Source organism: Panicum virgatum, chromosome 1N, assembly GCF_016808335.1.
Source record: "Panicum virgatum strain AP13 chromosome 1N, P.virgatum_v5, whole genome shotgun sequence".
Taxonomy (NCBI): Eukaryota; Viridiplantae; Streptophyta; class Magnoliopsida; order Poales; family Poaceae; genus Panicum; species Panicum virgatum.
In genome coordinates, this window is record NC_053145.1 from 40,028,601 (window position 1) to 40,055,237 (window position 26,637).

The 26,637-nt window shown below is 47.9% G+C and overlaps 1 long non-coding RNA gene across 2 annotated transcripts; it reads right to left on the reverse strand.

Annotated features, from left to right (window-relative positions):
- Window positions 1-24,633: 24,633 nt before the first annotated feature.
- LOC120654083 lies at window positions 24,634-26,028 on the reverse strand. 2 transcript variants are annotated; one of them, XR_005666978.1, is made up of 4 exons: window positions 25,551-26,028; window positions 25,341-25,429; window positions 25,156-25,230; window positions 24,634-25,028 (listed from the first exon to the last, which is right to left on the reverse strand). It is a non-coding gene; the product is annotated as an uncharacterized LOC120654083 (long non-coding RNA). The 2 variants fall into 2 exon arrangements; XR_005666977.1 differs by having other exon boundaries at window positions 25,156-25,429.
- Window positions 26,029-26,637: the final 609 nt, after the last annotated feature.

Genomic DNA, 26,637 nt, shown 5'->3' on the forward strand with positions numbered 1-26,637 from the left:
ACCAAGCCTCCCTCAGGGGCTATAATGGGGGGAACCCCCCAAACGTCCCCAAAATGCCATCGTTTTTTTGAAAAAATTTCGCATCTAAGTCTCTCGTACACTTAGAAAAATAGACGCAAGGCATAAGCAACTATGGCACAAGGTCGGCCGAGCCTTGTGAACGCCTATGCCTCCAGGATACGGCATCCCCACTCACCTCCCTATGCCTAAGTAGCTTATGAATGCGAAAACCCTTGCAGAAATTGCCTAAGCCACACGCGAGAGTACAAAAATGCAGTAAATAAAACAATACGCGCAAATACACAAAGGCCTCAAGCGGCCACACTGTTAAGATTACATCTTCGATTTTCTTTACACGAAAGGATAATCAAACCAAAATCCTAACTACTCTACTTGGGCTCTGTGGCCCAGGCTTCCTACAGGTTGCCTTCCCCGTCACACGCGCTGTCATCCTCGTCATCATCGGCGCCGGGGAAGAGCTCGCCCTCAAAAAGCTCAGCTAAGGCGGAGGTGGCAACCTCGACGGCTGCATTGGCTTGCTCCATAGCGTTGACTGTGGTGTCCTCATCGCCATCTGGGATGATGTAGCCCATGGCCAACTGCTCGAAGTTGACGATGTAATGCGTGGAGACGATGCCGAGAGCCTTCTGGATGCCAAGGCGAAGGGCACCCTTGAGGCGCTGAGTCACTCGACCACCCAAGGACCTCAGGCGACTGGCCAGCGAGCTGCCGGATGAGCCGCCCTCGCCCTCAAGTCCCTGGCATGCGGCCACAGCGGCTTGCTCCAGGTCTTCATAGTCCTTCTGCGCCGATGAATACACAACCTGGAGGGCCTCCCTCGCCGCGGTCTCTTCCGCTGCCGCCTTCCGCAACACTGAGCAAAAAACAAAGATAAGCTCCGGAAAACCTGAATTAACTTAAGCGAATTTAGGCACTTACCCTCGGTGCTCCTTCTCTCCTCCTCCAGCTGCGTGTTGGTATTTCTTAACGCTCACAGAAAAGATCCACAAGCGCACGGAAGATACCGTTGTAGCACTTCACCCGGAGAGTATTCAGGGTATCGTAATTTCACAGGGAACGGAGGTGTAACGATCTTCCGGCTAGCTTAACCCAGGAGAACAAGAAGTAGGAGAGCTTCGGGTAGCGTGGTTTATCTAGGGTTAAGGATCAAGGCAAGGCAAACTTAGGCTCGTCACTTGTTTACTTCGGGCACCGGTCTGAGCCAGGTACTGTTAGGGACCTCCGGCTTGTGGCTCTATGCCGTACTCGGACAGGGGGGAGTGCACTAACCACAAAGCAGCTTTGTAGCGAACCGACAGGGCTGTCACCACCTGCGGTCTACCCCGCAATACTGTGGAGCACAAGGCAAACAAAGGCAATCTAGGACCTAAGCACCACGCTTACGCCTTCGACAACTTACTCTAGCGTTGCACAGGGTTACCCGTTGTCACACCCTGAAATTTTTGGATTTCAGGATGTGATTAAAATTAAAAAATAAAGCAACAATTTTCTCAGGTTTTTAAAATTTTGCCACATTTTCTTTTGTTCACAGAGAATTTAGTAAATAAATAAATAAATAAAGTTTGTTTGAATTTTAAAAAAATGAAGTTGGTTGTGTGTTGCACTCATGATACCCTTGCTTTGTTTTAATGTTGTGGTTCAATTTGAATTTGAATTCTTCAAATTTAAATTCAAATTGAATTTGTTTGAATCTCTTGCAAAAGAAAAAAAAGAAAGCCTCTTTCAGCCTAAAACCCCAAGCCGGCCCAGCCTTTCCCTCACTTTTTCCTCCCCCGCCGGCCCGTCCGTTTCCCTCTCCTGCACCCCGCTTCGCGTTCCTCGCGGCCCAGCACCTCCCCCGCGCGCGGCCCGCTCCCGCTCCCGCAGCCCAGCGAGCTTCCGCGCACCAGCCAGCACAACTCCGCTCCTTCGCGCCACCGACAGGTGGGCCCCACCTGTCGGGTGTTTCTTCCACCTCGCGCTCGTCTCCACTGCTGCCGCTGGGCCTCGCCCACGCCCCTCTCTGCCGGTGGCCCTCCTTTCAAGCTAGGCCCGCTCGCCGGGGGTCACGGAATCCGCTCCGAGCCCTCATCCCAACCACCCTCCACCCTTCCCCGCGACCAAACCGAACTCGGTTGGAACCCGAGTCCTGGTCCTTCATGCCCCGCGCCGCTCCTTCCTTCTTGGCCCACACGCCAAGGCCCGGTCCCCGCCCCTATGCACCGCACCGCCCCTAGAAACCCCTCTCCAACCCGCGCCGCAGCCTTCACCGCAAACCCTAGCCGCGGCCGCCATTGGAGCCCGTTGAGCTCGGTGACGCCGCCAACTCGCCGCTCCGCCGCCTCTCTTCGAAGTCCAGTAGCCGCAGGAGCTCCGATCTGTGGTGAGGATACTTGCCACTTTTCCCCCTCTCTTTCGCTCTCTATCACCGGGATTTGCTCGCCGGAGCACCCCGACCACCCCTCGCCGCCGAGCTTGCCCTCCGCTGCATCTGCGCCCCAAGATGACCCCTCTATCATGTTTGCCGTCGCCCCAGCTCACTCCCAGGCCCAACCCGAGTCGAAATCGTGGCCGGAATCGTGATTTCGGTCAACGCCGTCGAGCTCCGCCGCCGCCCAGCCTCGCCGCCGGCGCCAAGCGCCGCCGCCCTCCGCCTGATCCACTCTGAGACGTCGGATCTGAATCTGACGGTCCAGATCGAGTCTGGCCCAAGTCAATCAAACAAATACCGGTCAACCCTAGTACATTTTCAAAAAGGACCCTCAGTTTTACCAAAATCAACCCGCACTCCACTGCAGTTCAAAAATAATAGCGAAAATGTCCTTTCTTTTCTGTTTTAACCCCTGAGCTTTTCCAAAATAGAACCCGCCGTCCAAAGCTTTAGTTTTTGTTTTCTAGCCCCTGTAGTTTAGGTTTAATTTCGTTTTAGTCCTTTGTTTCTTCAGATCTAGCCCCTGAAAGCTCTGTTTCTTTACAAATAAGCCCCTAGAACCTTGTTTTAGCCATAACTTCTTTGTTTTAGCTCCGTTTTCATCGATTCTTGCGCCCACGTGATCCCTGTGACGTGTGCAATAGCTTTATAACCTTTTTATCCTTTGTGAGCACACTTTATTGTGTCTTACAAATCTTTTCTGTTAGTCCTTAACCCTTTAGTTAATCGCGTCTAGATCCCTGAAGCACCGTTTAGTCTATAGAATCGCCATTTTAGTTCTGTTTTCCGCATTTCTTGCGCTCTCATAACCATAGCAGCGAGCCCTATCCTTTAGTGCATTCTTTTTAAGCCTTTATTTTGTTTTGGTGTACTGTTCTTAGCTGTATCTTCTTGTTTGCTTTGTATGTTTGCTCGATGATTGCTCCGAGTAGAAGGATCGCCATTCAAAGATTGAAGATCAAGAATTGCAAGTGAGCAAAAGCTGAAGAGCAGTAAGAGTAGCTTTTCATTGGAGAAAGGCAAGTGACCCTAACTATCTTTCTATCTATGCTTATATACAAGAGTACTTGATTTAATTGGAACATGGAGAACCACCCAAGAAAACCGTACAACCACAATACTATATGGCTCTGGTCTTGGCTAAGTAATTAGATGAACTATATGTTGTGTTGGGGTTGTTTCGCTTGGTGGTTATGAGTTTGTGTTGTGGAGCGGGTGAAGGAAGCTGTGTCTTCTGAGGGACCGCAATGGCAGGGACCAACACATACATATAGAAATTCTTTGTAAAGGCCTCGTAGCGTCCCTATGCAATCACACCTCGAAAGTGTGGTATTGTGCCTGATCAGCACATATGCGTGGTTGGGTTCAAAGTTCTTCAGAACTTTTACGCGAATTGTGGTGAAAGTGTACAACCTCTGCGGAAATAAAACTAACCGGTTAGCCGTGCTCACGGTCAAGAGCGGTTTGGACCCTCACAGGATTAATAAACTTAAAGATGGATTTAAATCACATTCTGGTTATTTCTTGTGGCCTTGCTGAGTACCAACCATAAGTGTACTCACCCTTGCTTACTCCTGCTCAGAAGGGAAAGTTGCTGCGAAGTCTTTCGAATATGATGCTGAGTTCTAGGCGTACGCAACCCCCAGTCGATTGCCTATGAAGTTTGGAGTCTCCATTTCCAGGATAAGCTGCATAACTCTGATAGTCTTTTATCTATTGTATTTTCCCTTTTCGTGATACTGTTACTGATTATTCACTTATAATGTCTCCATATGTATGAAACTTGATCCTGGCATACATATAGATATGCATTCGGTTTTGTGCTTAAAACCGGGTGTGACACCCGTCTTTATCAGGGGCCCTCTACCAGAGCATCCGTTACAAGAATAGACGATGAACCCATAAACAAATGAATAACTTAAGAATATTGAACCAAGAACTTAACAGAAGATGAACTCTGGACACTTACTCAAGTGATTCATACCCATCGAGGTACAAGACGAAGAGAGGCCGATAAGTCCGGCTCTTCTCCGATCCTCCTCCTCGCACACTCCCTATTCTAAAGATACAAGTGGGAACCTCTCTACAACTTCTTCTCCAACTAGAGTAGTATCTCTTCTGGTGTTGTGTTGTTGTGAATGAGAGGGTCTCCCCACCTCCTTTTATTGCTTGGATAGGTCGGTTCCCGCGGGAAACAAATATGGGAACACTAGGATCCGACGTTAGGATGGCAGTGGCGATCTTCCTGCCAAAGCTCGGGCCATTTGGCGCCAAAAAGGGTTCGGGCGACCCCGGGGATTAGCGGACCCCCGGGTGCTGCCTCTCGCACCGCCTTTCATCCTGGACACTACCAGGTGGGCCCCCATCTTGTGTACGTCGGTGCCGGGGCTCTGTACGTCAGTTTTCTCTATCAAATGGGCCCATCTTGTGAGTGTGACGCAGGATGAAGTCTTTTGTGTGTTTCTATTGTTTCTTGTGCTTGTTTTCTCTTTATTCCGAGTATGGGTGCATGCAAACCAAGAATCACCAAAACTCGTGGAAATAGTTAAAAATAAGCTCTATAACTACATTTGGTGATTGAATGTTATGAATAGTTGCAGGAGTTGATGGCTTTATTTCTGACTTAAGGACTGTTAACAACACCCCACACTTAGCCTTTGCTCGTCCTCGAGTAAAGAGGCGAAGACTAAGGTGGATGCAACTCCTTTGAAGAAACCTGCATACAAATTATTCCAAGCATCTTCCAATCCTTGTGAAACTTTTTTGAGTGGCTACCATGATTTCATGGGTATTTGAAGAATGGAACAATGTATAGTTCAGGTTCCTAGCTCTCCCTGCTTAGAAACTTGGGTTTTTATTTTTGAAAAGAAAGAATAGACTTTACTCCTCAAATTAAACTCTTGAATAACACTTTTTTTGTGTAGTTTCTTACCATGGCAAAGCCGTTGCCTTCTTTTCTCCTATCATTTAATTAGGCTTATGTGGAGCTCTGGGTAGGAGTAAAGTGGCATGCTTCCTTTGCTTATGTTGCTAAGTCAAAGATTAGATCCAAGAAGAAATAAGTCATAAACCTTGATCAAGATGTGCAAGTGTGTGGTGATATAAATTTTTTTTTTTGTGGATGGTGTATGAACTCCTTTTCATGAACCATCCCTTCTCCTTTATTTTTCTTGGATGTGAGCTATCTTTTTTTTCTCTTCTTTTCTGACATGCCTTGTGGGCATGTGGCATACCTTCTTTGGGTATGCATCTTTTTTTCTAACATGTTCTTGTGAGCATGTGGCATACCTTCTTGGGGTATGCATCTTTTATTTCTTTTTGTATAACCCACATCCCTGATGGTAACTTTGGAGAGATAGGGGATCATGGTACGACTAGGTGTTTTATTTTGTGGTGGATGGAAATGCTTGCTATCTTTCGGTATAGAAGCATAGTGTGTGAGTGGACGTGTACGTAATCTTGATCATGGAAGTATGAAAAGTTTCTAACACGGGTCATAGAATTTGACAAAGCTCAAAACAAAGACAAGCTACATAGGGATAAGGATTTGCATGAAGCTCAAACATTGGCTCTGGTAGGAATTTTCATTAATTTGAGGAGACAAGCTATTGATGATTTTTTTTAAAATGAATTCCCAAGTACTTTGCAAGGAAGAGCATGGCTCCATTCATCTAATCCTATCACATTTGTCAATTACTTAGAGACCATGGGTTCCCTATGAAAATAATTGTTCACAAGAACAAGAACGAGTGCAAGGAATAAAGAGTATGCAAGTTTATTCGTGGAAGCGCAAGGAGTGCATAAGGTGATTGGGAATGTTCATTGAGTTTATTTTTAGTGATTAGCATGAATTCATTTAAACTCAAGAACTTAGGGAGTAGGAGGAGGGTGTTTGCACAAACCATCGTTTGAAGAGGAAGAAGAGGGAATTGAGAGGAATCATAGTTGGTTTGGTCGAACCAGAGGTTCGGCCATCCTTCTTTAGTTCCTATCAGTCCTGTTCTTCAGCATGTTGGGTCGTCGATGTTGTGCAACATATATGGGGAGAGATCTTCAAGTGAACTTGTCATTGGTGCCTTCGGAAGATCTCCCCCACACTTATTCTTGTACCTGCTTTTATTCAAAAGAAAAACAAAAGTGGAAACAAGAGGGACTCTGCCGAGGTTGAATACCGGGGAGTCAAATTTTTATTGAGGCAAGGTGCATGGAACGTTTAAGTGCCTATGTTTCTTTTTGTTATAATTTTCACTGTTTTTCATTTTCTTTTTATTCATTTTATTTTTATTATGGCAAACTGGGCATGATGGGTAACTTTGCAGGGTGACAAAATGAACTAGGGCGCACAAGGTATGTGGAATATTTACCTGATGGTACTTACCAAACGTTGAGCAAAGATACAAGAGTTAAGCTCTATATTCATAAAGCCAAACCTTGCATTTTGTTCTGCTTGGCTCCTTGTGCGCCTGTCTCCCTCTTGGACCAAGGAGGGTTGTATGAGTGTTAGGGTGTTCACGCTACTCCTTGGTTGCATTCTTTTCATTCCCTGCAAAAGGTTAGTGGACAACAAATATTCGAGAAATGTCTAAAGATTTTATTTCTTTGAAAGTATTTCATCATCCCTCTTTTTTTCTATTTGTTGTTCACATCCATGCTTAATTAAGATCAAATTCCAAGGTTCAAATAGCATGGATCCCGAATCACTTGCCATTATTTTATTTCATCATTTTTCAAGAGAGATATTTCCTCTTCTTTGTTTATCAAAAGGTATTTATCTCTTTTTATTGTTGTTCACCAAATTTGTATTTTTAAACAAGGCTAGGATAAAACTTTCACAAACATAAAGGAGTATTTTGACAATATACTCACAGTCACAGTGCATCTTGGAAAGTTGATCTGTGCTTTCTTTGCATGTTGTGCATTTTTTTTAAGACGTGCCTCCCGCATCTTTATTTATCTCCAGCATGAACTTGAGGACTTACCCATCAATTTTGAAAATTTCCTGCAAGGGTTAGTCCACAGAAAGATATGTATCCAAAGTCTGTGATAGTATTAACTCAATGGTTCATTAACCAAACTCGACACCATGTCTAATTTGATTAAAGAAGCCTATTTTAACCTAAGCACCATGCTTAATTTAAAAAGCCTATGGATGTACCAATTGAATACATCCAAACCAGAGCATACGAGCAAAAACAAAGGAAGCATGAATTTTGAATGATCAAGCTATGTTCAAATGGAGATTGGTGAACTCAGGGTTACAAACCTGAGTGGACTTACCACCTGCATGTATGATGGATGTCTTGATATTATTGCAGTGGTGGTATGGTCATATTTGATTGTCGATGAATCCTCCATTTTTTATGCGGGTTGAAGTAGAGGAGGGCACATGGACCATGCTGACTCAGGTGACAGCAAGGCTGGGTCACACACACGGTTAGTGTGCAGGACCCTGAGCCTTGGTGGCATGCTCCATTTGCACGATGATTGGAGACGCAAAATATGACTTTGTTCATGTGTGCGAGTGAGTGCCAAATGGACTAGAGTAGCAGAGCCCTGGACCAGAAGAGGAGCATTCCTCTGGTGTGTGAGCTCGGGCTACTAGAATGGCGGTTTTGCAAAGCTAGAAGCGGATGAGGACTATGGCGAGGCTTTGCAAGCGCGCGAGAGAGCAAGGATGGGTGGAGCTAGGCAGTAGAATGTTTTGCCGCTGATGTGTAGAGCCACAGCTTGAAGGCATGCGCATATGACAGTGTTTGACTCGTGTGGGTCCTGCAGACTCACTCTTATTCCCTTCCTCGCTCACTATTCTCCTTTTTTCTTTTCTTTTTCTTTTCATTTTTTCTATACTTTTTTTCTCTCCTTTTCTCTCTTTTTTTCACTCTCTCTCTTTTTCTTTTTTTATAAGTAAGCCAGAGCTGATCCTTATGTAAACTAGGATACTCCTTGAATAGAACTTGCAATGATTTGCTCACCAATTTCCCCCACACTTGAACTTTTGTGTGTTGGAACACCAAGAGTCAAGTGCGTGGTGTTGGTGTTCCCTTCAGAGTGTGTTAAATATCTAGTGAACACCTAGTGTACAGTTGGAATAGTTCCATGTTCCTGGCATCGCATGTCCTTTGTTCTTTTTAATCTTAACCTGAAAGAGTTAGCGACCAAAAAATACCGGAAGGTGCATACTGCCCTACAAACTTGTTCTTATTTTTTTTAGAGAAGGATTTTTTTTTTTGATAGTCGGGTTATCTCCCGATAGTGCTTTGTTTAAGGTCATAAGCTCGACACTGGGGGCTTTTTCCTGCAGCTATCAATTGGTGACGTAGCCCCCACCTTCACCACCATTCATCAATTGTGCTTAAGCTGCAGGGTTAGTGCGACAGTGCAACCACGAAATTTACAATGCTTATGATAAACAAAGGCATCTACAACCATCCTTCCAAACATTTTGCTAGAGAGAGCTTTAAGGAGGTTGCAGCTCGCAAAGGCATTCATTGTGCAACGAATGCCTGACTCTAGAGGGGTGCTAAAGGAGTATGGTGGTGATGTTTCGACGATGAAGCTACCATGCTCATCTATTGAGCTATTCTCTTCGAACTCCAGAGTTAGTGCCTCACTGGATTCCCTAGCCCAAGAGTTTTCTATCTCAAGAGGTTCATCATGGAAGATGATGGTTGTATCCCGATTATGATATAGAACAACACAATGTGGGCTAGGAAGAAGAGGCTCAAACTCGATCGAGGATGATGAGGTTTGCTCATGTATCTCCTTGAGCAGGTTCTGTTTGGGACAAGGCTTCGCTAAAGAGTTCTCTAAGCAAGGTGAGGCAGAAGTCATTTCCCCAAGCTTTTCATGGAGGTTCCCTAGAGTTGAATGATGAATGTTTTCTAGGGGGTAGCCTATGAGGAAATCAGAATCGAGGATATCAAAGATGTGAAAGTCTAGGTAGACCTCAATTTTGTCTATTGTGACTGGCACGGCACTTGCGATCCCCCGGCATTCAAGAATGGGTCCAAAGGGACAAGTTTCAAAAAGCTTGCCATATTGTTTTAGAGAAACACTACCCAAAAGAGTGTGTGCCAAGTGCCATGGCATGATATTACCCTCCAAATTAGGGATAAGCTGGGCCTCTACAGCGATTCCCCTTATGGAACATGGAATGGTTATGGAGGGTGAATCAATCCAAACTGCTTCCAAAAATTCTATTATTCCATTTGATCATTCCTCCCTGATGTCTTCCTTCAAAAGTGCTTCATTGAAAGGGTCGGCAGGAGAAGCAATATTTGGAGAGACGAACGATGGTACGAGCATCATCACTTCGAATGGGTCGTGGTTGAGATGGTGCTCCACCGTTGGATTTTCCGGGCAAGAGTTAAGAGTGGCAAAAGCAGTTTTCTGGATTTATGTTTGAGGCTCCCTTGCGATGATTTTTCATGAAGAAGCATTTCTAAAGGGTACCCTATGAGAAGTTCAAAATCAATGATCGGATAGATGTGAAAGTCTAATTTGATCTCAATTTTGTCTATCTTGACCGGCACTTCCCGTGCGATCCCTCGACATTCAAAGAATAGTCCTGAAGGACTTCGGAAGAGTATGTCGGTCGGTTCTAGAGGCATGCTTCCTATGAACGCGTCCATGAGGAATTCAGACTTGATGCAAGCCTCGACAGTGGAGTCATGAAGGGCTTCTACAGAATTTCCCCCTATAGAGCAATAGAAGGTTGTGGAAGATGAGCTAACTTGTATTGCCTTGGAGGAGCGTCTCACTTCCTTCGACCATTCTTCGTTCAAGGATTTGCTGGAAGGATAAAAGGGTGTTGTAGGTCTCCTATAACGAATGTAATTCAAGGTGTTTCTAAGGTCTTCATAAGGATCATCCTCAAATTGGAAAGAGAACTTCAGAGGTTGAATTTCTTCTTCCTTTGATGTTCGCGGTTCGAGAGAGGGCTCAACAAACAAATCTTGGGATGTGCAAGGGTAGAATTGGTCTGATGAGGGGCACTCAAGGTGCGATTGTGACTCCTGCTAGGGCTCGCAAGGATAAGCAACAAAAGAAGAGTTTCCTAAGATGTGATCTAGGATTTCTCTTCCTTCTGTTGGAGTTCTATGCATAAACGAACCTCCAGCGGCGATGTCAAGATCATCGGCCGAGTCCATGTCTGGGCTTGAAGCTAAAAGGTGTGAGAATCTCGCCCAAGCTGCACCTATGGACTCCTTCTCTAATTGTTCAAGTGGGATAAGGAAGAGAACGAGAAATAAAAGTCATCTCGGAGATCTTCCCAATCACCATTCGCATTCTCCACGTTGTGAGTGTACCATTGTTCCGCCTTCTCCACGAGAGAAAAGGGGAACAACTTCCACCTCAAGGTTTCCTGTGACATGCTTGGGATTACCAAGTACGAACACAGTTCCTCGAACTCTAGCAAATGATGGTAGGGATCTTCAATTCCTAGACCAGGGAAGGTTCGTTCTCGAACCATGGCAATGATGTCAGGATCAAGTTCATAGCTGGAAACCATGAAAGGCTTTGGAGAGGTTTATGGCTCTGAGAACTCATCCTCGGATGTAGAGAGTTGGTGGGTAGAAGGGTGTGACATGGTATAAGGATAAAATCAAAGAAGGGGTAAAAGAAAAGAAAAGGTAAAAGAAAAGATACACGGGCAAACTGGGTTCGAAGATAACTACAACAACCGTTCCCCGGCAATAGCGCTAGAAATGCTTGTTGGTATTTCTTAATGTTCACAGAAAAGATCCGCAAGCACACAGAAGATACCGTTGTAGCACTTCACCCGAAGAGTATTCTGGGTATCGTAATTTCATAGGGAACGGAGGTATAACGATCTTCTAGCTAGCTTAACCCAGGAGAACAAGAAGTAGGAGAGTTTTAGGTAGTGTGGTTTATCTGAGGTTAAGGATCAAGCCAAGGTAAACTTAGGCTCGTCACTTGTTTACTTCGGGCACCGGTCTGACCCAGGTACTGTTAGGGACCTCCGGCTTGTGGCTCTACACCGTACTAGGACAGGGGGGAGTGCACTAACCACGAAGCAGCTTCGTAACAGACCGACAGGGCTGTCACCACATGCGGTCTACCCCACAATACTATGGAACACGAGGCAAACAAAGGCAATCTAGGACCTAAGCACCACATTTAAGCCTTCGACTACTTATTCTAGAGTTGCGCAGGGTTACCCGTCTTTATCAGGGGCCCTCTACAAGAGCATCTGTTACGAGAAAGGACGATGAACCTGTAAACAAATGAATAACTTAAGAATACTAAACCAAGAACTTAACAGAAGATGAACTCCAGATACTTACTCAAGTGATTCATACCCGTCTAGGTACAAGACGAAGAGAGGCCGACAAGTACGGCTCTTCTCCGATCCTCCTCCTCGCACACTCCCTATTCTAAAGATACAAGTGGGAACCTCTCTACAACTTCTTCTCCAACTAGAGTAGTATCTCTTCTTGTGTTGTATTGTTGTGAATGAGGGGGTGTCCCCACCTCCTTTTATAGCTTGGATAGGTTGGTTCCCGCGGGAAACAAATATGGGAACACTAGGAACCGACGTTAGGATGGCGGTGGCAATCTTCCTGCCGAAGATCAGGCCATTTGGTGCCAAAAATGGTTTGGGCGACCCCCGAGTGCCACCTCTCGCACCGCCTTTCGTCCTGGACACTGCCAGGTGGGCCCCCATCTTGTGTACGCCAGTGCCGGGGCTCTGTACGTCGGTTTTCTCTATCAAATGGGCCCATCTTGTGAGTGTGACGCAGGATGAAGTCTTTTGTGTGTTTCTGTTGCGTCTTGTGCTCGTTTTCTCTTTATTCCAAGTATGGGTGCCTGCAAACCAAGAATCACAAAAACTCATGGAAATGGTTAGCAATAAGCTCTATAACTACATTTGGTGTTTGAATCTTATGAAAAGTTGCAGGAGTTGACGGCTTTATTTCTGACTTAAGGACCGTTAACACTGCGCCCGCGTGACGTCGACCTCCTGAAGGAGCAAGGACAGGGAAGCCCCCATCTCCTCAAGGGCACTCCCCTGCAACTCGAGCAAGATGTCCTTCTCCTGGAGGGTGTCGGTGAGCATTCTGATGGCTGCCTCCTTGAGTTGGAGCTCAGCCGCCCTGGCCACGAGAGCCTCCGCGTTGTGCCGCAGTGCGGCCGCTTGCGACTTGACCTCCTTTGCCTTCTGTTCAGCTGCGGCCCTCTATGCGACGCACTCGCCGTTGGCTCGTGCCTCTAGGGTGGACGCTTGGGCGGAGGCTTCGCCCAGCCGCACGCCTAGGCTAGCATTGTACTTCTCAAGCCAGTTCACCCTGGAGTATAGCTGGGCCATCTTCACGCTCTTGTCACGTGACAGAGCCATCAGCTGCTACGAGCAAGAGAGCATTAGCGGACGCCACACGGACATGACTAGAAATGAGCAGAAAGCAGGAGAGGCGCCTACCCTATTGACGTTGAACGTCTACTGCCAGTGGAGCTGCAGGACACGATCGATACCGGCGTCGATCTGACCGCCGATGTCAAGCGGCGCCTGCCAGACCTCGTCTTCATCCCACTCGGCGCGAACAAAATCTTCGGGGACCCCAAGTTGGATGATTGCCCGGCGCACCCCCTCGCTGGGCCACTCGGACGGTCCAGCCCCGAGACCACCCTCGGAAGTGGTAGCAATGTTAGCAAACGGGCCGACGGCGCCGAACGCGGCACTCGAGGCAACCTTCCCAGGGTCCTCAACCCGCTCCGGCACCTCCCGCTCTGGCATCTCCTCTTCCGGCACCTCCTCCGTCGGCGCCATCTGTGCCGCCGCCGCGGCCTCCTCGTCCCCAGCCTCCCTGGACTCTGGGGCGGGGCCACCCTCTTCTGTCTGACCAGCGGGCTGCTCCGGTGCGGCTCTGCCGGTCTCCTCTTCTTCTCTTCCCGGCCGGGCATTATCCTTTGCGCCGCCACGACCAGCATCTTCTCCGGTATCTGGTCGGGTAACGTCCTCTACGCTGTGCCGACCGGCATCGTCCTCACCGGCCTGTGCCCGGCCCACCTCGGCTCTCCGAGCAATCGCCTCTCAGTACTGCGCAGCCATCTCCTCCGCTGTCCGAGACCCCCCAGTCAGGGGCTGCGCCGCCGTGTGGGGCGTCGCGCTCGCTCCCGACTTGAGAGCATTAGTGGGCGCTAGTGGGGCAGCGGCCGCGGCCACCTTCAAGCTGAGCTGAACAGGGTTGGAATCCAAATCAGCAAGGTTCAGGGTGCAAATCAAAGACAAAGACCAGGAAAAAAGTGCTTACCTCAAAGCAGCGCTCATCTTGCACTTCCTCGAGCTTCTTGGGGCTCGCACCGCCCCGCCGGCTCTAGTAGATTGGCCAGTGGGCGGCGCCACCGCGCCAACTTGACCCCTCGTCGGCGGCGTCTGTTCGAGGGTTGCCTCTCCTAGTGCCGCGGGCGTCCTCGCACCCGCCGCCAATGCTGGTGCCGCGGGCGTCCTTTCGCCCGCCGTCAACGCCGACGTCGCGGGCACCCTCTCGCCCGCCGCCGACGCTGGAACTCAGCACCAGCCTGCTGCTGGCCGCTGGCTGGTCCCTGGCCACCTCTGTGTCTGGGTCATCGAACATCAAGAGATCAATGTTGTCGGACCCCAAGGAGTCGTCGTTCGGCTCCAGCGTGGTCTCGGTCAAGGGCAGCGGTGAGAGGCCCTCCCTCGCCCGCTCCCTGTTCAACTTGTCATGCTTTTCCTTCTCCCTCCTCTTCCTATTGTGGCGCTGCTTCTCGGCATGCTTCCACTCATTTTGTGCCTCTGTGCGCTGGCGTTTCGCAGCTCAGGTCTCGGGGAGCGGAGGGTCCGAGATGTACCCATGGTGGCTCAGCCCCTGTGAACATGACGAAGATCAGAAAGCTTGATTGCCCAAAGATCTCCGGGGCTGGTCGGGGGGGTCGCCACCGTACGCCCCGCCCTCTGGGCTGCGATCACACAGGAGAGCAACTCCTCGGTCATCCACGAGCCCTCGGATGAGGCCTTCGGTGTTAGCTTGTAGAGGGGAAGCCTCCTCTCCATGAGGGGAAGCACCCTCTGCCGGAGGAAGTTGGCAACGACGGCGGCCGCTGTCAGCCCCTTGTCCACCAAGCGCCGCAGTGCGTCGGTGTACACCTTGAGCTTGGCCTGGCGGTCAGCGGGCGACACCCCGTACGCCCAAGATTTCGACCTCTCCATCAGGATTTTGCCAGTGTACGCCGCGAGCCACCCGTCGTTGTTGCGCAGGTAGAACCATGCCTTATCCCAGTCACGATTGTTCGATGTCATCGTGTAGGGGATGTACAGGTCATTCCTCTTCTATCGCACCTGGAGTGTGAAGCTGCCGACGTGAACAGGCCTCCTCACCCCTCGTGAGACAAAGACGATGTGGAGCTCCCCCTAGAACAGGGGCCTCCCCAGGTCCCAGTGCACGTTCACCCCCAGATAGCCCTCACAGACGGCAACGAAGATCACCACCTACGAGATGGCATTAGGGGCGAAGTTGTGCAGCTCCACCCCATAGTGGTGGCAGAGTGCGCGGAAGAACCGGCTGGCGGGGATGCCGAAGCCCCGCTCGTGCAGCCGTGCCAGGGCGAGACGTAGCTGATCGAGGGCTTCGGGTCCACCTCCGTCGACCCCGGAGCAATCCACTCTGGGCACGCCGGATCGGTGATCGGCGGCAGGATCCCGGTGCCGACCAGTGACTCCAAGAGCGCCTGGTCGGCGATGGACTTGCCCCACAGAATGGGGTCGACCAGCTGCACCATGGCTACTGAGAAAGAGGGGAAGGGCTCGAATGAAAGCAAGGTGCGCACGCTCCTTCTTCTTCCTCTAGCTTCTCTGCTCTGGAGCTTTGGTGCAGGGTGGCGGCGATGGAGGCAAAGGCAAGGTAAGCCGAGCGGGCTCCCCCACGCGTCTCTTTATAGCCGCGGCGACGGGCGGATTTGTCGCGGCTACCCCGAATCTACCGCATTAAATGCGGTAGATTTCACTGACACCGCCAGTTGGGCCCCATGACCGTGGAGACCCGCACGCACGCACATTAACTACGGCGCTGCAGTTACCAAGGCGACAGCAGGCGCATTGTAGAGACGTCCCGTCATTCGGCGGCCGCCCGCGCCGTTCCATCTACCCGAGGACGCCGCCTCAAAAGGAGCGCCTGCGCTGCAGGGGTCGGTCCACATCACGCATGACTCCACGACAACCACGACTCCACGACTCTGTGCCCCGTGCCAAAACCGTAACGGAATATTCCCTCGAGGGGGTTCCTTACTAGCGAAGGAACGACGATTCCGAGCCCTACTGATCAGGGGTTCGAGGGCTGGCCTGCTGAGGGTTCGACAGCCACCCCAGATCAACAGAGTCAGGGACAACATGGATGTGCTCATACAAAGCCTAGCCTCGAACGCGAGTTCGAGATGTCCTATGCTGTGTTCGAGGCTAGACGAGGGTGCCTAGCACGAGGGATCCCATCGAGCCCTACGACCCTATCTAATAGGTCCGAGCCCTGCCTAGTGAACCTTTACGAGCGCTTTATAGGACGTGTCTCCGGACCACGAGCTGACCCTTATCAAACGGGGCACGAATGTCGACTCGAACCACCCGCTAACAGCTCACCAAAGCATCCGTGGCTCGCCACCTGAGCGAGGGTAGCATGGCTCGCTTCACCCCTCCTCCTTGCAAAAAGGCAGACCGAGGGTCTTTGCACGCTCGATGAGCCGTTTGGATTGGTCCAAAGAGGGCAAGGGCCGCCTTACCAGCTGAAAGGAATGATGAAACTGGCTGAAACGAATGTTGAATGGCTGCATCACCCAATCGACCACACAAACGCGATACTCATGGCCCTTGGACGAGTGCTCGCACTCCTGCAAGGCCTCAGGGGCTACACTTGTGGGTGCGCTGACACGTCCCCACAGAAGATATTTCACAAATTCGAGGACTAGACCCCCAAAAAGTTGGCACCCGAGCCACTACCTCAAGGGCTCAAGCCTCTGCAGGACTGAAACACACCCCTACAGAGGCTCGGGGGCTACTATCGGGTACCATAATACGAGACACCCTAACCTAGGGATTAAAATACCCTCAAAAATGTAAAATACAATCAGGCAACCAGGCCAAAGGCCCTCCATAGCAGTGCCATCATCTATGCTTGGACGCCCAAATCCTCTCCAGGAGTAAAAAGGCCCAAATACACACTTGGACCATAGCCCAACACCGAAGTACGGCTCATCCGAGGCCTCCCGAGTTGAAAAGCAATCTCCGCCTCGCCCGAGGCCTCCCCGCCGAGGCTCCCGGCAGCGCGTCGCATCTCCACCTCGCCCAAGGGTAGGAGGCTACCCTCGGATAGCAAGCGACCTCCACCCTCAGCCGAACCCTCCATGGGGCCTCGGTTCAAGGGGTAAACTCCGCCTCGTTCAAGCCCCCCCCCCCCCCCCCGCAGACTGGGCCTGTAACTTGCCCGCTGAATGGAACCAGCGCATTTATTGAGGACCACTCCACATCATGGTGTGAGCTTCAGGCAACGTCAGCAGCCACGTCGCACAGCGGACATGACCTGAGTCTCATCCACCAACTCCGATCGCTGTACCACCATTCTCGGTGCCGTGCGGACCTGCTATACACTAGGCGGTCATGACTGGTGTTGACGGTCCTTAAGTGCAAAATATATGTCATCAATTCCTGCATAAAGACATGAAGAATGAACAACAACAGTAGTGGTAGGAGTTATTACTAACGAATTCCACGAGTTTTGGGGGTTTGAGATGTTTTGCAAGATTATGCCCAGAATATGCAAGAAACAACACTAATTGGAGCATCTACAAGGATGGTGAAACATGGATATAAGATGACACCATTATGAACATTGTCAAATGCCAAATTTGACATTGCCATGTTGAAGATCTCGTCGAGATGATCGAATTGGACATTTGGTTCACCCAATTCGGAGTCCGGGCGCAAAAGTTATGCAAATTACAAGTTTCGGACACGTGTTGTGCAGAGGCTGCAGGCCGGTGCAGGAACACACAATCGTCGGTGGACATGTTGGTGCAAAGCAAGGCTGAGAGGAGCCAATCCCAGGCCGGCCGGCCTACTGACTGTCATACCTCAACCCGACACAACCACTACCGACCTCCAGGAGTGATCAAGAGCGTCCACGAAAAGGCGGTGCAGATTTGGCGGAGATCCCAGGCCGACCAGCCTCGGGGAGGCCGGCCGGCCTCACTTTGTCACGCCTCGAGCCCATCTTTCACGTGGAAGCTAAGCAGCCGACCTACTTGCGTGAAGTGCACACGCTAGCTTCAGCACCGCCTTGGAAGAGCTGTAAAAGGACTCCCACACCTCCACTCCAACACACACCACCACGGAGCAACACCACCATTCCAAGATGTAGTTGTGTAGTACTAGTAGGAGTTGGGAATTAGGGAGAGTAGTACAAGGTTTAGAAGGAGTCCTTGGAGGTCTGGCATCTCGGCCCCTTTGTAAGACTCAAGTGCTTTATCTTTATCTTCTCTATTTACTGAAATGTCTTCATGGTTATCTATTTCATACCTTAGTGATTTAGTTAAGCATGGTTAAGTGTAGTGTTTATATTTTGGCACGGGATCTCCGTTCGACCGATTGCTCTGGTTGTCATATGTGGCTAGAGTAGTAATCGATAGTGTAGATGTCGTGTTTATACTATCGATTACCTGAGGTTGCGCCCAACCCCCACGGATAGTTGTGGTAGCCCCGGAGGTGACAGCTCCGACCAGGCCTTTGTATTCCACCACGTTCGGGTTGGTGTTTTCGTAGGGCTGTTGGCGGCCTGACCCCGATCACCCCTTCCCAGTCTTTTCGAGGATCAGAAAGGTACCGTCGCCCCGATGTGCCGAGGTGTTATCGCTATGTTTTTCCTTTGCTTAGTTAACCCCTTTGGTATGAACCAGAGTAGAACCATGGTAATGGAGAAGTAAATAGGAACCTTGACCTCTCTCGTTGACCTCCTAGCTTTGCTTGTCTGCTCTGCTTTCTTATCATGGAGTTCTCCTATGTGTGTTGCTTATACAAAACTCTTATTCCTTCTTATACCCCATATTAGTCTAGGCGGTATACTAGCTAGCAGTTACGTGATGGCTATTTATCAACTTCTTTAACCATTGCTTCCCTGTGGATAAATACGATACTCTGGAATACTTTTGGGTGAAAGCTACAGCGGCATCCGTTCGCTTGCGGATTTATCTGTTTGCGTTAACAAATGCCAACAAGCTTTCTGGCGCCGTTGTCGGGGAAGCAATTGGCGTAATGATTTTGATATTTACCTTGATATCTGCTAGCCTAGTTTACCACTAGCTTTGTGGACATATAAAAAAAGATAGTATCTTTACGAGCCCAGGGTGCCTAATCTTTCATGAATAATCAAACCACCACCCTGCCATCTCATAGATATGTACATATGTATACACACTAACTCTATGTAGGTGGAGAGAAGATCGCCGTCATAAGAAAATAAGACCATCATATGTGACGGAATGACTACATTGCATCACTCACAATTCAATCATAAACTGTGAGTGATGAATCGATCAAGGTAAGAGAACCAATCCAAAAACATTTGATTCCCAAGTTTATTTTCACCACTGCATTTTGTTTTCATCATATATCTAGTGCTTTCCACGGGTGGCTCCTAGTCTTTGAGCTATTTTCAGGCGCCATGCCTAGTCTAGGTAGATGACAATTTTAATTGTTATCTATCTATTCGATGCTCCTAGTCTAGCTTCGTAGTAGACTGATGTTAAACGGGATCATCTCGACATCATATGTTGGCTATGCCAGTCGGTATGGTGTTTTCGCTTGATGGTCGATGCTACGAGCAAAAGCTGAAGCTTAGATTTTCATGCATCTCATCACTCATTTAATTTCTTTTTCTGAAACGATGTCATGTTTGTTTAAATGCATTTCATCCACCCCATTTACATTTTTTGCATATAAAAAAAATGGTTCTCTAATCCATCATTCAATGTTCGCACAACCATTTGAATCAATCTCAAATTTATCATTTTCATGCTACCTTTTCCTATCCTAGTGTGCTTCGGTTTGGGAGTACTACACATACTTCCATAGGCTTTTAAATTAAGCATGGTGCTTAGGTTAAAAGCCTACCATAATCAAATTGGACATGGAGTTTAATTTGATTAATTGAACCAAAGCTGCTAGTATAGACTTTGGATCCATGCCTAGACTAACCCCTGCAGGAATTTCTCAAAATCATAAGGGTAAGTCTGTTGAGATGAATTCAAATGGAGGTAGATCAAAATTCATTTGATGAGCTTTGAATGAAACCTTGATCAAAAAGAAAAAAATATATCATGCACCCGCCAAGCCAAAAACCACATAAAAAATCACGATGGCATGATGGAGGCAAGAAGTGCAATGATCCAGATCCTCATCTCTGGGACTGGATAACGAGCATTCAAGCTAAATCCAAACAGAGAAGTCTTGCTCAACAGACTTAAAATGGTAAGCCCTTGCCGAAGGTAAATCGGTAGTTATCAAACTTCTGATGCATTCTTAACTTCAAATCTTTTTGGAAATGCATCAATATATTTGAAAATAAAAAAATCTTCATCCTTTAAAAATAAAAAAAATAATAAACTACCTTAGAATAAAACAATAACCTCCCTTATCTCCCATAATAATAAACTTAATCTTGGTGCTAGACAAGTTCCCTTCGGGTATTCTTTGCCACTAACAATTACAAGAATGAAGGACGAATGATGTCTAGGATCATGGGTGTAGCAATTCACGTTATGGAGAAGCTTTAACGTCCGCCCTTGGTTTTTAGTGTCAAATGAAATAAAAATCAAGTGTGGGGGAACCCGACCCTACTATGCCATCTCGCGGGCATGCTGGTTTGCACTCCATTTTTCTCACCCATGTTTTGCTCCTACAAGTTTGATTATGCCTAAAAGTGTCACCCATGTTAATCAAACTTACAACATGAAATAAAATCTTGCCAAACTATGAACTTGACTTTATAAAGATTGGCCAGTATAAACTTTATTCTTAGTTCATACACTTGTTACCTGTGAATATATCTCTATTAGGAAAACATGTCAACTAAGTTGTTGTGAAGTGAGATATGGTAAGACTAAAGAAATCCTATCTTTTCTATATAAGCTCTTGGAGATTCACCTTTTTTTGATAAAACATAAAATCAATAGCCTTACTTCTCCTCATTGGTGAAAATTCCTACCAAGGCCAAATATGTTTTATGATATAAACTTTCCACATATGCAACTTGTTTACTCTTTGAGCTTTGTCAAATTGTTGTGACCCTTAGTGAAATTCATTTCATACTCCCATGATCAAGATCACGTACACATTCACTACCACATGCTATACTTCTACACTAGAAGTTAGCAATATATCCACTCATACATCCACCGAATAAAAGCTCCATGTCACCATATGACATCTCTGTCATAAAGTTAGACAAAGGATACGGGGCTATACAAAAAGGAATAAAAGATGCATACCCAAAGAAGGTATGCCACATGCTTCGGCATGTTCAAAATAAAAGATGCATACCCAAAGAAGGTATGCCACGTGCCCACAAGGCATGTCAAAAAAATGAAAGAAAAGAAAAAAAATAAATTTCTTTTATACAAAAAAAGAGAGAAAAAGATAGCCCCTATCCAAAGAAAAAAAAGAAACAAGAGGGAGATGATTCATACAAAGGAGTTCATCACCCATCCACCAAAAATATATTTCCACACACTTGCAGATCTTGATCAAGGTTTATGACTTGTTTATCCTTTGGATCCGGTTTTTTATTTAGCAAAATATGAGAAGCAAGTTTGTTTTTATACCCTCCATACCTACAGCTCCACCAAAAAGAAGCCTTAGGAGTAGGATGGAAAAGTAAGGCAAATTTTCAAAGCCTTTGTGAGGTTGAACACCATTGAGCGATTTGAGAGTACCATTTGAGGAGAAGTTCGAGCTATGTTTTCATTTGCAAAAATTATAAAAACTCCATGTATGCTTCATAGTTGGGTAGTGATGCCTGGGTGTCTAAGCCGTTCCACTTCTCAACCGCTCAAGGCGACATCGTAGACACTTCAAAAATCCACAGGTATGAGGAATGACATGGAATAACTTTTATGCTAGCATAACATCTTTTGAAATCATGCTTCATGGTTACATATGACTTTGCTTGTGGACGAGCAAAGATTAAGTGTGGGGAAACTTGTTGACGGTCCTTAAGTGCAAAATATATGCTGTCAATTCCTGCATAAAGACATGAAGAATGAACAACAACAGTAGTGGTAGGAGTTATTACTAACGAATTCCATGAGTTTTGGTGGTTTGAGATGTTTTGCAGGATTATGCCCAGAATATGCAAGAAACAACACTAATTGGAGCATCTACAAGAATGGTGAAACATGGATATAAGATGACACCATTATGAACATTGTCAAATGCCAAATTTGACATTGCCATGTTGAAGAGCTCATCGAGATGATCTAATTGGACATTTGGTTCACCCAATTCGGAGTCCGGACGCAAAAGTTATGCAAATTACAAGTTTCGGACACGTGTTGTGCAGAGGCTGCAGGCCGACCGGCCTCACCTAGGCTGGCCGGCCCAGCACCTTTGCCAAACACATCCTCCCTTGCCACAGGACCATTAGGGACTCACCAATGGTCCCCTAACACATGGGAGTCAAGCTAAAAGTGGAACTATGACCGAAAGGCCTCATATGTCCCTCCAATGGACTTCCAAAGTGACCAAACTAAGTATCAAGACCCAAACCAACTCGAGCAGGAACACACAATCGTCGGTGGACATGTTGGTGCAAAGCAAGGCCGAGAGGAACCAATCCCAGGCTGGCCGGCCTACTAACTATCATGCCTCAACCCGACGCAACCACTACCGACCTCCAGGAGTGATCAAGAGTGCCCACAAAAAGGCGATGCAGATTTGGCAGAGATCCTAGGACGACCGGCCTAAGGGAGGCCGGCCGGCCTCACTTTGTCACGCCTCGAGCCCATCTTTTGCATGGAAGCTAAGCAGCCGACCTACTTGCATGAAGTGCATGCGCTAGCTTCAGCACAACCTTGGAAGAGCTATAAAAGGACTCCCACACCTCCACTCCAACACACACCACCAAGGAGCAACACCACCATTCCAAGATGTAGTAGTGTAGTACTAGTTGGAGTTAGGAGTTAGGGAGAGTAGTACAAGGTTTCGAAGGAGTCCTCGGAGGTCTGGCATCTCGGCCCCTTTGAAAGACTCAAGTGCTTTATCTTTATCTTCTCTATTTACTAAAATATCTTCATGGTTATCTATTTCATACCTTAGTGCGTTAGTTAAGCATGGTTATGTGTAGTGTTTATATTTTGGCATGAGATCTCCGTTCGACCGATTGCTCTGGTTGTCATATGTGGCTAGAGTAGTAATCGATAGTGTAGACGTGGTGTTTATACTATTGATTACCTGAGGTTGCGCCCAACCCCATGGATAGTTGTGGTAGCCCCGGAGGTGACAGCTCCAACCAGGCCTTTGTATTCCACCACGTTCGGGTTGGTGTTTTCGTAGGGCTGTTGGCGGCCTGACCCCGATCACCCCTTCCCAGTCTTTTCGAGGATCAGAAAGGTACCATCGCCCCGATGTGCCGAGGTGTGATCGCTATGTTTGACCTTTTCTTAGTTAACCCCTTTGGTATGAACCAGAGTAGAACCACGGTAATGGAGAAGTAAATAGGAACCTTGACCTCTCTCGTTGACCTCCTAGCTTTGCTTGTCTGTTCTGCTTTCTTATCATGGAGTTCTCCTGTGTGTGTCGCTTATACAAAACTCTTATTCCTTCTTATACCCCATATTAGTCTAGGCGGTATACTAGCTAGCAGTTACGTGATGGCTATTTATCAACTTCTTTAACCATTGCTTCCCTATGGATAAATTCGATACCCTGGAATACTCTTGGGTGAAAGCTACAGCGGCATCCGTTCGCTTGCGGATTTATCTGTTTGCGTTAACAAATGCCAACAACTGGCACTGCTCCCGCCGCTGTGCCAAACCCGTGTACTCTCTCCTCTGCAGGAACCTCGGCAGACATGAGCAACGACCCTCGGATGTTGTACGGCCCTTAACTAGAACAAGACCACCATTAGCAGCACCCTCGGCGCTCCGCCCAGTCAAATGCAGAGGACAGCGCGCACCGCAACTGTCGCCATGATGCCCACTGGCGCCACAGGGCAAGAATGCATTCCAGGCATGGCTAAAAGCTTCCAAGGACGACAACCATGCCTGCGGCCATGCCTCACAGTGCCCGGCGACAGGAACCGCCAACTGTTCCCCCCGATTCGGGAGAGGATGACGACACCAGAAATACCCCATGCATGTAATCCGCCCCTCCTTGAGCCTATGAAAGGAGGAGGCGGGCTTCTCCCCAGGGGCGGAACTCGACGAACTCTCAGAGCGCACGCACGCTCAAGCACGTTCTTCCCCACATATTGGCACTTGCCTCAATCACCCTAGCGTACGCAGAGATTTGGGAGCTTCTCTCCCTCTCTCACCCAAGCTTGTATCCCCTACTACAGGCACCCTGGGTGCAAGATAATATAGTGCTCACACCCCTTGTTTGACGTACGGTCTCACTGGCCGGAACAAGGATAAATCCCGTGTCATTGTGTTTCTTCTTGCATCAACCATCTAGAGACAGAGACACGCAGCATCATCACTAGTTGGTGCTAGACCGCGAGGTCCGGACACCGACAGGTACAGATGGGCTATCAAAGAAATTGGCTAGAGGTCCAGATGCTAGGTGCCATGGATTGAGTGATCAAATCAGAATTGTTTTCAAAATGAAATATTGCTCCTAAGAGAACTCGTATAGTAGTCTCATTGACATTCGTCGATGGGACTCTTTTCTCCATGCCGTTTTTTTATCTAGATTTTTGGGATGGAGTTTTTGCCAAGGCGCACATGCCAAAGTTGCAAAGGACATTCCTTGTAACCATAGACTGAGTTGTAAATAGGCCTCTTTTGACAAGGTTAGCTATTTGGTTGCATTGTGCTAGCTGAGGGGCTTCTGTTTGGTGTGTGCCTTAGGTTTCCCAAGGCTAAGGACCCCCTTTTGTGTACAAAAGATGCTCGAAGTAGGGGGTCCAAGGGCTTGTTTGTGGATCTAGGGATTTGGTTGCATCGTCTGGGGATCTATTTGTAAGTTTTATGGACTTATTAGTAAATATTAAGTATTTTCTTGTAATATTTGAATTCCACCAATGGAATAAATATAAGCAACCATCTCCTCCTCCCTATAAATAGTGCCCTAGAGTCTGGAGGAGAAGACTTTTGGCCATTTGCTCACTTGCCCATTTGCTCACTTGCCCATTTGCTGAATTGGTTTGCTCTCCCTCTCACTCTATCTCATCTCTCATCTGTTCCGGATCCAACCCCAACAACCTGTCCAACAAAAATTGCTGTTGCACTAAAAAAACATAGAGTGATGTTGTGGTGCTGAGGACAAAAATCGTCTTGGAATCATCGAAAATTTGAACAAAAGCTCCGTTTTTCTTGTCAAGTTTTCCACTGTCCACCGCAACTCCATACTCTTGCAATTCTTTCAGAAATTCATAGCAAGAGACACAAAAGAAAGGGTCAGTTGATCTTCCAATTATTCAAGCTGCAATGTCTTGGACATAATGCTGCTTTTTTCATAACAAAAGTGTTGGGATTCAGGTGCTTACTGGTCCAAGGTACTTGATGCACTAGCTCTGAAGTTTAATCCTAGGGCATTTTCTCATGCTTCACTTATTTGCCTTCTCCAGTATCCAACATGTACATTTCATATAAGTATATGTATTTTACATTAGCCACATTTTCAAACTGATAATAAATTCAAGTTCAAATGACTGAACTCATGCTCACTTACCAATAAAAGGATGCCTTTGTACTCTCACTCTTGGACCAAACATCATAACAGATATGCAAATTGTGCCCATACCTATGCCTCGGGTCAATCTGCCAGCAAGCACATTCAAAAAAAGAGCAGCCGGAATCAGTAAACAAATAATCACTCGCAGCAATCTCACTGAACCTTAGATTATTTCCATCGCCCATGGATAGGTGGATGGCGGCAAACCTGTGAAACTCGGCGTGAATGGCAGCAGCCTTGGCGCAGGTGGATGGTGGAGGGATGTCCTTGCTGGGCTAGAGCCTGCAAGTGTGCCCATCCTCTGCACACCGTCCTAGGGGACCCTCCAGTTCGAGGTCGTCCAGCGAGCTAAGTCTATTTCTAGATGGCTCCCATCCTCTGCATGTTGTCGCCGCCACCGGGGGACTAGCCTCCTCGCACGAACGAATGGGACGCCTTGTGGTGGTGGACAGGGCACCTCATGGCGGAGGACGGCGGCAGGGTTTCTTGCTCGGGCTGGAGATAGACGTGCCCATCCTCTAGCAAGCCGTCATCACCGCCGGTGACTAGGCTGCTCGTGGCAGCGGTGGACAGGGGTACCTTGAGGCGGCTGCCAGGGGCAGCTTGTGGCGGCGGGTATGGGTCATGCCATCTTGGGGGCAGCCGGGGGGCGAGTGCGACGTGAGGAGAGGGCGAGGGTGACGGCGTCGGGGCGGTGCGGCTGGCTAGCGTGAGGGGGCGGGCGGGTGGGCTCGTGGTGGAACCGTTGAACGAGTGGGGTGCAGTGAGGCGCGGGGGTGAGAGGCGGGTCGGGGAAGATTGATCGGGCCTTCATTGGACGGCTGAGATGCATATTAGTTGCCAGAATCACGTGGACCGGGTCAAAGGTCACACCAAATTTCTGTCGAACATCATTCTTTTTATTGTGGTAGAGAAGAGAGTCATCGAAGCAACTTGTTTTGATGCAAGCATCAGTACCACGGCGGGTATATTTTGCTCTGGACTGATAGCCTATTCTCTGATCCCGAGACATGTTTTATTTAAGGCAAAATTGGATCCATACCATTAAAAGAACACAACTTTAGATATATACCATTGAAAGAACAAGTTATAGATATATATCATTAAAAGGTAGCACTTTTTGGCTGCTTACCATCTCTGTTATCTCCCAGTTAACTCTGATCATTATTCCCTTGCTGAGAAAAAGAAAATATGGCCACAATTCTTACCAGGGTTACGCTTTCCTTGAGATGGATCCAATGGACCAACAAAGGAATCCGTCAAGAAGGAATCCGTCCAGGTGATATGCCGACAG